Source organism: Rhinichthys klamathensis, unplaced genomic scaffold (genome assembly GCF_029890125.1).
Source record: "Rhinichthys klamathensis goyatoka isolate OS25496 unplaced genomic scaffold, OSU_Roscu_1.1 h1tg000176l_1, whole genome shotgun sequence".
NCBI lineage: Eukaryota > Metazoa > Chordata > Actinopteri > Cypriniformes > Leuciscidae > Rhinichthys > Rhinichthys klamathensis.
The window spans coordinates 9376004-9388306 of record NW_026606705.1 but is presented as its reverse complement, the minus strand read 5'-3'; the positions used below and the strand labels follow the sequence as shown (position 1 = coordinate 9388306).

The window sequence follows — 12303 nt, the reverse complement described above, 5'->3', positions numbered from 1 at the left end:
TGTGTATTAGCATCTATCTTCTGGATCTTATGATAGGATTGTTAAGTATATTCCTTAATAAGAAAAAAAAACATATGAAATTACTTCTTCTAATTGCAAAGATACAGGAAAATAAATGCACAAGCCAACTCTGCATTACTCAAACACAGAGATATGCAAAGGCAGCTTATACAATCCCTCTAAACATGATATTTTGAAACCTCAGAGAGAATTCAGCTCTGGCCATGGTGTTCCTACACTAAAATACATTTTAAGCTGAAACTCAAAAGGAAAGTTGTGTGAAACAATAAGTAGATTGTTAGACTGTCACAGCAATTCGTACGTATTTTACTTGGTGGCAAATTCGTACGAATTCATACGACCTCACTCGTGCGAATTCGTACGATAATTGCGAAATCGTACATATTTTCCGAGTTGCCCGATTCGTATGAATTCGTACGAATGACCTACCCCTGACCCCGCCCCTAAATCTACCCATCACTGGGGTTTAGACAAATCGTACGAATTCGTGAAGTAGCCAACAGGGTACTACTCACTCATACGAATTGGTCGTGAGATAGCGTTGGGTTATCACAAATGTCTCTCATTGAAATGTAAAAGAAAAGGCCTTTCCTCTTAAAGAACTATATATCCAATGAAAGCTCAATTGATTCATTATTTTAGCTAATAATAGTCTGAATGAAACTTTCACTGACTCTCTAGCACTGTAGTCTTAGCACTGTAGTCCACATGACTGCACTAGAACACACACACACACACACACACACACACAGGTAAATTGAATGAAATGGACAAATATACACTCACACACCTGAATATGTCTAGAAATGTCACATTATTTTCATGTCCCAGGCCTGTCTGGGTGGCAGTACATCTGAAAGGATGCGTAGCCTGTGCGACTTTACCTCCAGTACCTTTCCATTTCCGAGCAAATATGGAAATATATTATGTAAATATGTGCATAGATGTTTCTGCATTCACTCAATTGATCTTCCTTGCGATACCATGATTTATTCTCCGCTTGGCTACAATCAATGTTCTGGATGTTTGTTGTGGGTTCGCAGTCGATTCTTTATTTTATTTTTTTTATTTGGGGGGGTGCCTGTTTTCTCTGTGTCTCTCTCTGTGCAAATCCTGCTTGTGCATCTCTGCCCCGACCCGCTTGTTGCCTGTGATATTAATCTTCATCTAGATGGGCTGCCCACCGAACGACATCTACGTCTGAGTCGCTGTCAAGACCCCAGACTGGCACCTCGCAGCTCGCCGAGGAGATTGAAAACATAAACGCAGGGACACGAAAACCAAGTTCTGATGGTTGATTTGTTTATTTATAGCTTGTGCGACGCGTGCACAAACACAACAGAAATTAGGTCTGCATTCCCACTAGTGAGTCATGCAGTCGCTTGCCTCTTTATATTAGCATCTCACAACAAAACAAGTCAAAGTATTCCCCTACAAATGTCATGGTTGTACAGGAGATTGGGTTTGTTTCGGAGAGCAACGGAGATAGGGAAACAGCAGAATGGTACTCGTGCTGTACCACAGCTGTACAAATTAATATCAAGCGATATGATATGATGACAAGGACTGTTTGTAATGACTGTTTAATGAATGATGTGGCTTTGTTCTGTCCGCTGGCTCCCTCCTCTGGATGCTATACTCGACACACGTTTTGTCTTTGTTAGAGCCACAGATGCATTGTTCAAACTCGCCGTAGAAACACAGAATACTTGCTATATTTGACACCTTTAGAATAACAAGTGTTAAATATTACAGTTTTTTTTCAACTGCTTACACACAAAATCCTTACTTGTCACACAATTTCTGAAACCTGACACTCAAACCCCAGAGCCACACACCAAATCTGCAAAACCACACATTAATTCTCAGCCTTCAACTTCAATTTCATAAAACACTTTTGGTAAACCACAACACACATTTATCTATGTTACACACACAAATCTAAGATCAATCATGCAAATTGTTGCGAGTTGTGTACTTCACTAAGCAGTCAGACTTATGATTTTCACTGAAACCACTGGTGGAAAACTCCTGAGACATAACTAGAGATCAAGATCATTGAGACTTGTGGGTCGACTCTTGGTCTAGTAAGCAACATCTTTGCAGGACCTTAAAACCACTCTAGCAACCACACTGTAAAAACCACCCAGCATCATAGCAGAGTAGAGTTCTGCATGGGCAAACATCATTCATTTTTTTCTGTATATATAAAAATGTAGTCATAGATTTAGTGTTGTTGTATTTTTTTCCCTTATAAATAACTATTAAACTGTATTATTTAATGTTTATAGTATTAATAATCTTAATGTTTTATAAATACATGATATTGACATTCAAATTTTATATACATATAAATAATTAACATTGTGGTATATATTATCTTAGTCAAGTCAAGTCACCTTTATTTATATAGCGCTTTTTACAATACAGATTGTTTCAAAGCAGCTTTACAGAGATAACAGGAAAATAATGCAACAAAGTTTGTTTCCAGGAGAAAATAGCTCCACAGTCCAGCTTAAGTGAGTTCAGTGATGGTTTATTTCTGTTGTAAAAAGTTATTAATTTAGTTCATTTATATATAGCCGCTCTGGAGAAAACAGTGATGTCATCATCATGCTCAGTTCAATATAATGGTGTCAATGCAGGCAGATCAATAATTTAGTTGGATATTATTAAATGTCCCCATTTAATATTAATTCATTATTCAGAGTAATAATCATGTAGGTAGGATGTAGTGTGTTTTTATGACTGTATATTTCTGCAAATGTTCAGACAGCCTGACCATCATTAAAGTCAGATGGTGCAGAGAGCATATGGTGCTCTATGAGTGTGTGTGTGTGTGTGCTGATATTCACTGGCTGTGTAAACAGATAGAGAGAGAGATCAAGAGAGAAAAATACCAATAGAAAGTGAGCTAAAACAGGGAAACCATAAAACACACACCAAAAGGAAGCAGACAAAGAAAGTGATGAGCGCACAATGGTCTCCTCCTCCATCACACATCCCACAGGGTCAATTACGTGCCCTGATGAATCATACCTGCTACAGGCCCGACCCGCATTGCCATAGCCCCGCCCACTGAAGGCATCCCACAATGCACTGCAGCGCATTCACACATCGCCCTCGAAAACAGCCCATGTAGTCTGACACGTTGCTTCAAACATTCACAAATGCGCACATGCACACTTTTCTCAGTGGTTATCATCAAGACCATTTAAGGGCATAAACAGAAGCCGTTTTTGGTAATTATAGACAGCTTTTGGATGTTGTTGTAAGTTTTGGTTACCAAAGCAGAAATAACCAAAAAGAGAGAGTGAGAAAAATAAATGGTGTATTTATGTGGTACAATAAGCATCCAATCATTATAATATCCTCGTCTATTTTAAAGCTAGCCGAATGCCACCCTGGCGTTTTATGTGTTTAACCACTGTCTGCATCAAAGGGTAAAGATGTGGGCTTGTGGAACCTGTCAAGTTTTTTTGTCAGGCCTAGTGAGCACATCATGAAACTCTTACGAAAATGGAGGCATCTTTATGGATGAATGTTTAATCAGCTCCGAGGACCTACAAGGTTTTTGGCAGGGACATATATACTCGCAAAGTTGAAATGTGTGTAGCACATTGTTGAAAGGCTGGATCTATAGCATACTAGAGCTGTTTCATACTACTGAATATGGTTTCCATCATTTATGAATGGATTTGTTTTTACATGTACTGTGTAAAAAAAAAAAAAAGAGAAGGATACACTGTAAAAATAATCCCGTTGTTTTTACGGAAAAAAATTGGCAGCTGTGGTTACCAGAACTTTACCGTCAAAAATACGGTATCAACGTTTTTGGTTTTACAGACTTAACTTAAAATTTACAGTAATAAACCGTACTTCATTATCTGATATAATGATAATTTACCAACCTATTGAAGTATTAATAACTGTTTTGTACCATTGTAACACACTGACAACCAACAATCATCACAGCAGTGATGAGTCACATGATAAATCAAAGATCATCACAAGCAATCTTCCACAAGAAAGTTAATATTATTATGTTGAAGCTGCACAGTGTTATTCGCACAAACATTAAACACCATCATGGTAACACACATGAAATTTTAAAAATGCAATAAACATTAATTTAACAACATTAAATGTAACATAAAACCCTAATGTACATAACTGATTAGAAAAGAACTAAGAAAACTAAGAAAAAACAGTTATTTCAACAAAAATAAATCAAATGTGAAGTGTCATGAAGGGAATTGTGGGAATATCAATTTACGTTTTTTCACTGTAAATTATACAATGAGTTGTTCTTTTCACTTTCAAAAAACTGTAAATTTAACGGTATTTTACAGTAAAATTACATTAAATGTACCGTTAGATCTATCAGTTATTTAACGTATATAGTAAGGTAACTTTCTGTTAACCAATTAACAGTTTTGAACTGCAGCATTTTTACAGTCTTTTACCGTAAAAATCACGATCAGTTTTTACAGTGTATTATACAACAACAGTTAGTTCCAGTCTGCTAATTTGATTGGATAACAGCACTGGAATGTTTCACTGTTGGTATCAGTGTTCACTTCTAATTCATGGTACTTAACATTACAAATGTTATTAAATGTGTAATTATCTAAAAAAAAAACTAAAAAAAAAACTAAAAAAAACAATAACATGGGCTTCCCGTGCCCATGGACTTTTATTTTGATATTCTTTTGTCTTGCTTTGCCTGTGTTCAGTACCGGTGTGTTTATTTCCTGTTTTCTTGGTTGCCATAGTTATTCATTGTTTCATTGAGTCTCACCTGTCCCTCATTACCACTGTGTATTTATACCCTCAGGGGCTGTTTACAATGGTGTGTTGGCCATTCGTTTACACAACAATGGCGTTTTGGGAGCCTGAAAACGCACATTTTTGAAAACGTGTTTCAAAGTGCAAGTTTTTAAAAACGGTCTCCGTCTAAACAACAAAAACACGAATCTCTGAAGACGATGACGTCATGCACATGCGTATTACATGTTCAGTCTATAGTGTTTCATCGCCATCTGATGGCCTGGCAGCAGAATACTGCGTTTTTATTTGTTTTCGCGGATCCGTATAAATGGGGATCGTTTTGACAATGGTGTCGTCTGTACGCGGAAGACTCAAAGGAAAACTTCTCCATTTTAAGCGTATTGTTGTCGTGTAAATGTACCCTTAGTTAGCCTTTGTTAGCTTATGTTATTTGTCTTGTGTTAACATTTCTACATGGATGTTCTCTCTGTTGTTTATTGGATTATCGCTGTTTGTGTCTTTATTCCTATTTTGTTTATATTCAAGCCTGATCGTTCGGAAGAAAACAGCCGGCAGGTGTGACAATTGCATTGTATACAAAATGTCAAAATGGCATCTGCATACAAATGCTAGACCTTTTGTTTTATGAACCATGATTTGTGAAGGAAGTCCTCATACGATTGCAGAGACATTTTAGTGCAGTGCAGTGAAAATTGTGCGTTGTAATATTTGGAGACTGGTCTAAAAGCGACTTGATTTGCTTTCTAATGTGAGATAAATTGAGCGGTAACACTTTACAATAAGGTTCATTAGTTACCAGTTAACTACCGTGGTTAAAATGACCTGAGAATGAACAATACTTCTACAGCATTTATTAATCTTAGATAATATTAATTTCAACATTTACTAAGTTATTCAAATCAAAGGTTGTATTTGTTAACATTAGTTAATGCCCTATGAACTAACATAAACAAACAGCTGTATTTTTATTAGCTAACGTTAACAAAGATTAATAAATACTGTGACAAATGAATTGCTCATTGTTAGTTCATGTTAGTTAATACATTAACTAATGTTAACTTATGAGACCTTATTGTAAAGTGTTACCAATTGAGCTTATGTGTCAAGAAATAAGCAGTTTAGCATCTAGACTGAATGCGTAGTGCACGTAGTTCTACAGTTTAGCTTGTTGAACTTCCCTTGTGTTCATGTGAGATTTTTTGCTTAATGTTGATCCGTGAGAAATCTGAAAATGTATATTTAAAAAAAACAAAAAAACAAAACATGCTTAGTGTTTATTAATGTGAACCCGTTCGGCAGACATCTCCTCCAGGCTCTCATAAATTTGATCACTAATTGCTGTTTAAATGTGCGTGTTAGACCATAAATTAATTTAAATTTGGTATTAGATTTAATGGGTGCACTAGCATGCATAAAACATACATTTTGACATTTCACACAAGGGTCTTCTTCATTTAAGGGGACGTGCACTCTGCTAACAATCTGGCTTCATTCTTGGTTGATGTAATGATGAGGGTGTGAATTTTAATGATCAGCTGTAACCTCAAACACACACACGCTGCTTGAGGGGCGGAGAAAGACGGGGAAGACTACTAACATACTCGCGGCGGGCTGTTAAAATGACTCCACTTCTTTATAGGGAACCAATCACTTGAAAGAAAATGCCACCCTGGCGTTTTGAATTCCTGGAGGGCTCCATCAACACGGGGTCGCTCACGGGCTGTGACAGGAAATGTCTGGGGTGGAAACACTCTTGAGAAGTGAATGAAAGATAAAAAAAAAGAAGGAAGAGAGAGAAGCAGACAATGAGACTGAGAAAGATGGATAAGAATGTGCCACCCCGCTATGAACTGACATGGGAAATGGAACTTTCCCCCAAATGGCACACACTCTGGTGTCCCATTACTTTTGCAAAGCTTTAGAGGCATTCCTTTCCAAAAAATGTAAATCATACAATGTCATCATTTTGACAATTTACAGTAAAAATATTATTAATTATTGACTCGACCCTTTTTTAATTAGTAACACAACCTCTATTACCACATGATTTTGGAAAATGAAAATACAATTTTTTAAAAAGTAATTAAGCTTAATTTGCAACCTTACTACAGCACAGGTTAGGAAATAACCTCATTATGTTTTCTCAGTTTTCACAAAAATGTGTGTTGTGTTGACTGCGTTCATAAGTTTAACCACTCAGCTCTTTTGCCAAAATTATTAAGATTATTATTTTTTTTGTAAGTTAATTAACAACTACCAACATTTGGTCCCATAACAAGAACCAAATATGAATATTTATAATAAATTCAACCCACTGTGATTTGTATTAATGTTGTTTCGTTATTTTGTATTTAATTTAAATTGATTTAATTTATTTTTATAATTAACTGTTAGGCTACTTGTATTACTAGAAAATTACCAAATTAAAAAAAGAAATAAAACAGCTCATATGTTTAGCTTGATGTCCTGATGCACACAAACAACATCCTGATAACACTGACAATTGTAAAAAAAAAAAAAAAAAAAAAAAAAAAAAAAAAATTATACTGCCAAAAGGCCTGTTCAAGTCAAGTCAAGTCAAGTCAAGTCACCTTTATTTATATAGCGCTTTTTACAATACAGATTTACAGCAGTATTTAAATCAGCTTTACAGAGATAACAGGAAATAATGCAACAAAGTGTGTTTCCAGAAGAAAATAGCGTCACAGTCCAGCTTAAGTAAGTTCAGTGATGGTTCATTTTTGTTGTAAAAAGTTATTAATTTAGTTGATTTATATATCTAGCCGCTCTGGAGAAAACGTCTCAGGTTACGACTGTAACCTATGTTCAACAGTCGGCGACAGCCCGTGAATCATTAATGTGAATGATTAACATGCGACCAGGAAGAATAAAAGGGCGCCTTGCAAACATGACAATATCCTTTCGTCTGAAGGGACTGTTCGGTAGGCAGGCCCCGAGGCATGGAAAGGAGACGCAGTGTCTCGTTCCCTGTTCTCAGGGAACATAGGTTACAGTCGTAACCTGAGACGTTCCCTTTCGAAAGAACGACATACGATATATTTAGGGAATGATATACCCATGCCGCCATGCAAGGGGAGTGCATGCCCATTGGCAGTGACAACTGTCCGAACCAGCAAATTCAAATGAAATGCTAGAACCACTCACCCTCAGGTCACACTGGGCTGTCAGGGACAGCATTCCCTACGGTCATAGCCCAAGCTATAAGCCTCGCAGGAAAACCTCCATAAACATGGTTAAATGAAAGGCCTACCTGGGCCTGTTCAAAGGCCTAGGACCACAACTTCAATTAGAAGGGGTCCCTTCTAGGGAATGTGACTAGGGAACCCGAAGGAACCCAAGCCAATCAGTATTCAGGGAAACATACTCACCCCGAAATGCCACCAGGACAGCCTGACCTGGTGTCAGTTACATAGACACTTAGTCTGGCCAATTCCTGTCTGTCCGAAGACAGAGCCTCTGGACACTTGCCTTTAGGTAAGGCATCCAACCCGAGGGACTGCGAAGCTGGCAGTGAACCACTCGGCCACATCTCAGAGACGGGATATCCCAGAGAGTGCTTTCCAACCCTTGCCAGCGAGGGGAGTTTCTCTACTCGATCAATGGATCTAACCAGTGTTTGTGTTTCAAAACACTGAGGAGGCCTGTGAAGGCGTAAGGGCCGATCTAACTTGGAGGCCTCACGAGAGCCCTACGACCGTCTGACCAGACTCAGGAGTCCGCATGCAAGTGACCCTCGGTGAGGGGAGCACATGGTCTGACTGGTAGGCAAACCAGGCTGTAGGCAGGAAAGAGGTTCCGGGAGGGAACCAGTAGCAGAGAATGAACACTTTAGTCGAGCCAGGGCGCAAGCTCGTCTTCAGCAGCTGCCTGATAAGGCCAGCTGAAATGATAGCAAGAGGCCACTAGCTTCCTGGACCCAGCACCACTAGGAAACCACTCACAGGGAGGCCTGGAGAGGCCTACTACCTGATAACCACAGTATGTGGGGAACTCACCCTCAGGGAGGCCTGGTGAGGCCTACTACCTGACAGTTCCCATTCAGGGAGGCCTGGAGGGGCCTACTACCTGACAACCACAGTATGTGGGGAACTCACCTTCAGGGAGGCCTGGTGAGGCCTACTACCTGATAACCACAGTACGTGGGAGCTCGCCTTCAGGCAGGCCTGGTGAGGCCTACTACCTGACAGTTTCCATTCAGGGAGGCCTGGTGAGGCCTACTACCTGACAGTTTCCATTCAGGGAGGCCTGGTGGGGCCTACTACCTGATAATCACAGCATGAGGGAAAGCACATTCAGGGAGGCCTGGTGAGGCCTACTACCTGACAGCCACAATTTCTGGGAGCTTACATTCAGGGAGGCCTGGTGAGGCCTACTACCTGAGAGTCACAGCATGTGGGAACTCACCTTCAGGGAGGCCCAGTGAGCCCAACTACCCGATAGTAAGTCAGGCTAGCTGTCCAGTTGCCTGTCCTTGGGCTTGCCTCCAGGGAGGCCTGGAGGGGCCTACTACCTGACCACCGCAGTACGTGGGGAACTAAAATTCAGGAAGGCCGGGTGAGGCCTACTACCATCTCAAGTGAGAAATCACCTTCAGGGAGGCCTGAGAAGCCTACTACCTGATAGCAACTGGTAACTATGAGCCCTGAGTCCGGGTGATAGTTCCAAGGTGGCCTGCTAAGGCCAGCCAGCTGGGGACTCGCCTATCAGGGAGGCCTGGTTGGACCTACTAGCTGATAGCAAGTCAATTCTGCTACAAAGGTACACTGTTGGGAACCATACTACACCAACATAACTATTGGGTCCATCCACAGGATGCTTAATACGGCTAGCTACCTGGTAGCGGCTATGAACTGAAAGTGAAGTACTCAGACCTACCCTGTATCACAGGGGAATACTACCACCTCACCCTGAGGTTTACCAGGGTGCGGGCCTGCCAGCGGCTCTAGGGGTGACAGAAAATGTTTCTGTGCCCAACCTAGGGGAGTGGGGCTTGTTTGTGAGCCAAACCACCTACAACCCAACGCCCGAGCAGTAGCTCAGCGAGGTAAGTGAAGCCTAAACTGGCAGTCCAGATCCGTATGCTAGTTCTGCACGGCAGGGTCGGGCAGACAACCCAGTCTCTTCGTGAGGCGAAAGACGGCCTAACCCTGCTCAATAAAGACACATTGTACCGGCGAGGCCTATTTGAGGATCGGAAAATGTAAATCTCCTTGTGACTGTAAGAACAAATTTGAAACGTAAAGGTGACAGAATGTTCTCTAGAGTCGGTCCTATACTATGGAATAACCTCCCACACTCTGTCAGATCAGCAAAGTCGTTGGCCGTGTTTTTAAGTCGTTGTTAAAAACCCACTTATTATAGGTAGCACGGGGGTCAGTCTGAAGTGGCTTGGCCCTTTTGTATGAAAGTGATACAGTATATAGTTGTTTTCTTGTCTTGTGCTTATATTCCATTGTTTGTTTGGATGGAATTGTAAGTAAAGTTTTAAATTGTTTTATTCCACTGTTTGTGAAGCACCTTGGGCAACCCAGAATCTTTATAAACCATGCCTCTGCACCACGCTGCATTACTCTTGTCGCCCCAGAATGCAGAGAAGGGGGCGGGCCTTGGCCTAACAACTCCCATGGGAGGAGGCTGTCATACAGGGATGCTTTCTAGAAACCTACATTCACAAAGTGAAGGGTCAGAGGCAGGAATGCTTAAGGAGAGCGGCTCCACTATCCCTGGCACAGCCTAGGCCAGCTACAGAGGCGGCCCTGGTGAGGGCCAGCCTGCGAGCATATATCTACCTGAGGACTCGGAGGAGCTACAGCCTTACTAGAATTTTTTTTATTATTATTTCATACGAGGGACTGCAGAATCGCTCAGCCCACTGAAAACCCAACAGAGCTCAAGGTGGCGATGTACTCAGGAAAGAAGTCAGACGGACCCGTGGGCCGGACATAAGATCTATCTGAAGCTCTAGCGTCAGTCAAAACTCCAAATAAAAAATCCTATGAGAGAGAGACCAACTACTCTACCCTGAGGTGGCTAACAGCCCATGGGCTAACATAGTTTCACATCACAAGAGAAGCCCATAGAGCTGGGCTTATGGCTTATCTAGCCACCTAAAGGGGAACTTCAGGGCCCCAATAATCCAAAAATGTACCTTACCTTAGGACATTGACATGACCCCATATCTCTATACAGGGAACGAGGTCTGTAGAGAGATACATTTTAGTGTTAGTTGCACACAAAAATTTACTCTTACTAAAGACCACTCAGCTCACCTGTGGCATGCGAATTGAAGACTCACCAGACAGTTCTTTATGAACATGGGGTCTACCACCTTACATGCCTGAAAGAGGCACTCTCACTAACCAAGCCGAGGCGGGCCATCAGAACATTGTTCTAACCATGAGCCCAGCCTCAGGCCTGATGTAAGAAGCGCCTGGGGAGTCGGGGAAGAGAGGAAAGGGCTAAGATATAATCACGCCCTTAGGGAAGATGATCCATGACCGACGCAATGTGCGTTTGTGCTGGATCACCTCCCTCAGATCCATCCTCTTGCGGGAGTCCCGCCTCCTCTGCGACCTACTCCTCCACGGAGGAGGCGCACGAGAGGCGACACTGGCTCTCTGGCCCTATCTAAGGTCCTCGGACCATGATAGGCCAGGCCCTCCCATCTGTCTGGGCGTGGACACGGATCTCAGCGGTATGTATGTCCTGGATACAGCTGAGCGCGCCTTCGCCTGTCTGAACTTTCCAACCATCGCCACCACGGAGATGCCGAAAAGCTCAGAGGGCGAAACCAGCGAATCGAGGAGAAAGCCTTTCTCTTTCTCCCCGATGTCGGCCAGGTTCAACCACAAATGTCTCTCCGTGGCCACTATCGTCGCCATCGACCGGCAGATCGCTGCAGCAGTCTGTTTGGTGGCCCGGAGAGCTACTTTTTTCATTTGCGGCACAGCTCAGTAACCGCCTCAGGGGCCCCACCCCTTGGTCGAGATCCCCCAGTAGATCAGCCTGGTATATCAGCCTGGTATACCTGCAACACCGCCATGATGTGCGAGGTAGCACCGGCCTAACCCACTGACGTGTATGCTCTGCCATTCAACTGGCAGGTTTGGAGCTCTCAGTGTCGATTGTCCCATCGACGCATACCCACGCTCTCCTATCCCCTCAACATCAGCGAAACTAGCCTGCTGATGTTGGTGGATACAGGCAGAGTATGGGTTCTTCCATGTCCTCTCAATCTCAGTATGAGATCGGGAAGAAATGAAAGGCTCACCTGAGCTGGTGGTTCTATGACCGGGGAAAACCCGCTCTCATCGTGAGCGATTTCTCCCCCAACGAGCAGCCACGGCAGCTGCAGCCTGCCCGCGGCGCGTTCCACAACACGAACCAGCTCAGCATACACGGGGCAGGGTGGCTGAGAAGATACAGGATATATCCTATTATCACCACCCTCATCAGCCATCTCCTGTTTGT

General features: G+C 42.2%; 1 protein-coding gene across 1 annotated transcript in view; it reads left to right on the top strand.

The window, feature by feature from the left end:
* The window catches only part of tafa5a (TAFA chemokine like family member 5a), a 166516-nt gene that overhangs the window by 960 nt on the left and 153253 nt on the right, over positions 1-12303 (top strand). The window lies entirely within an intron of this gene.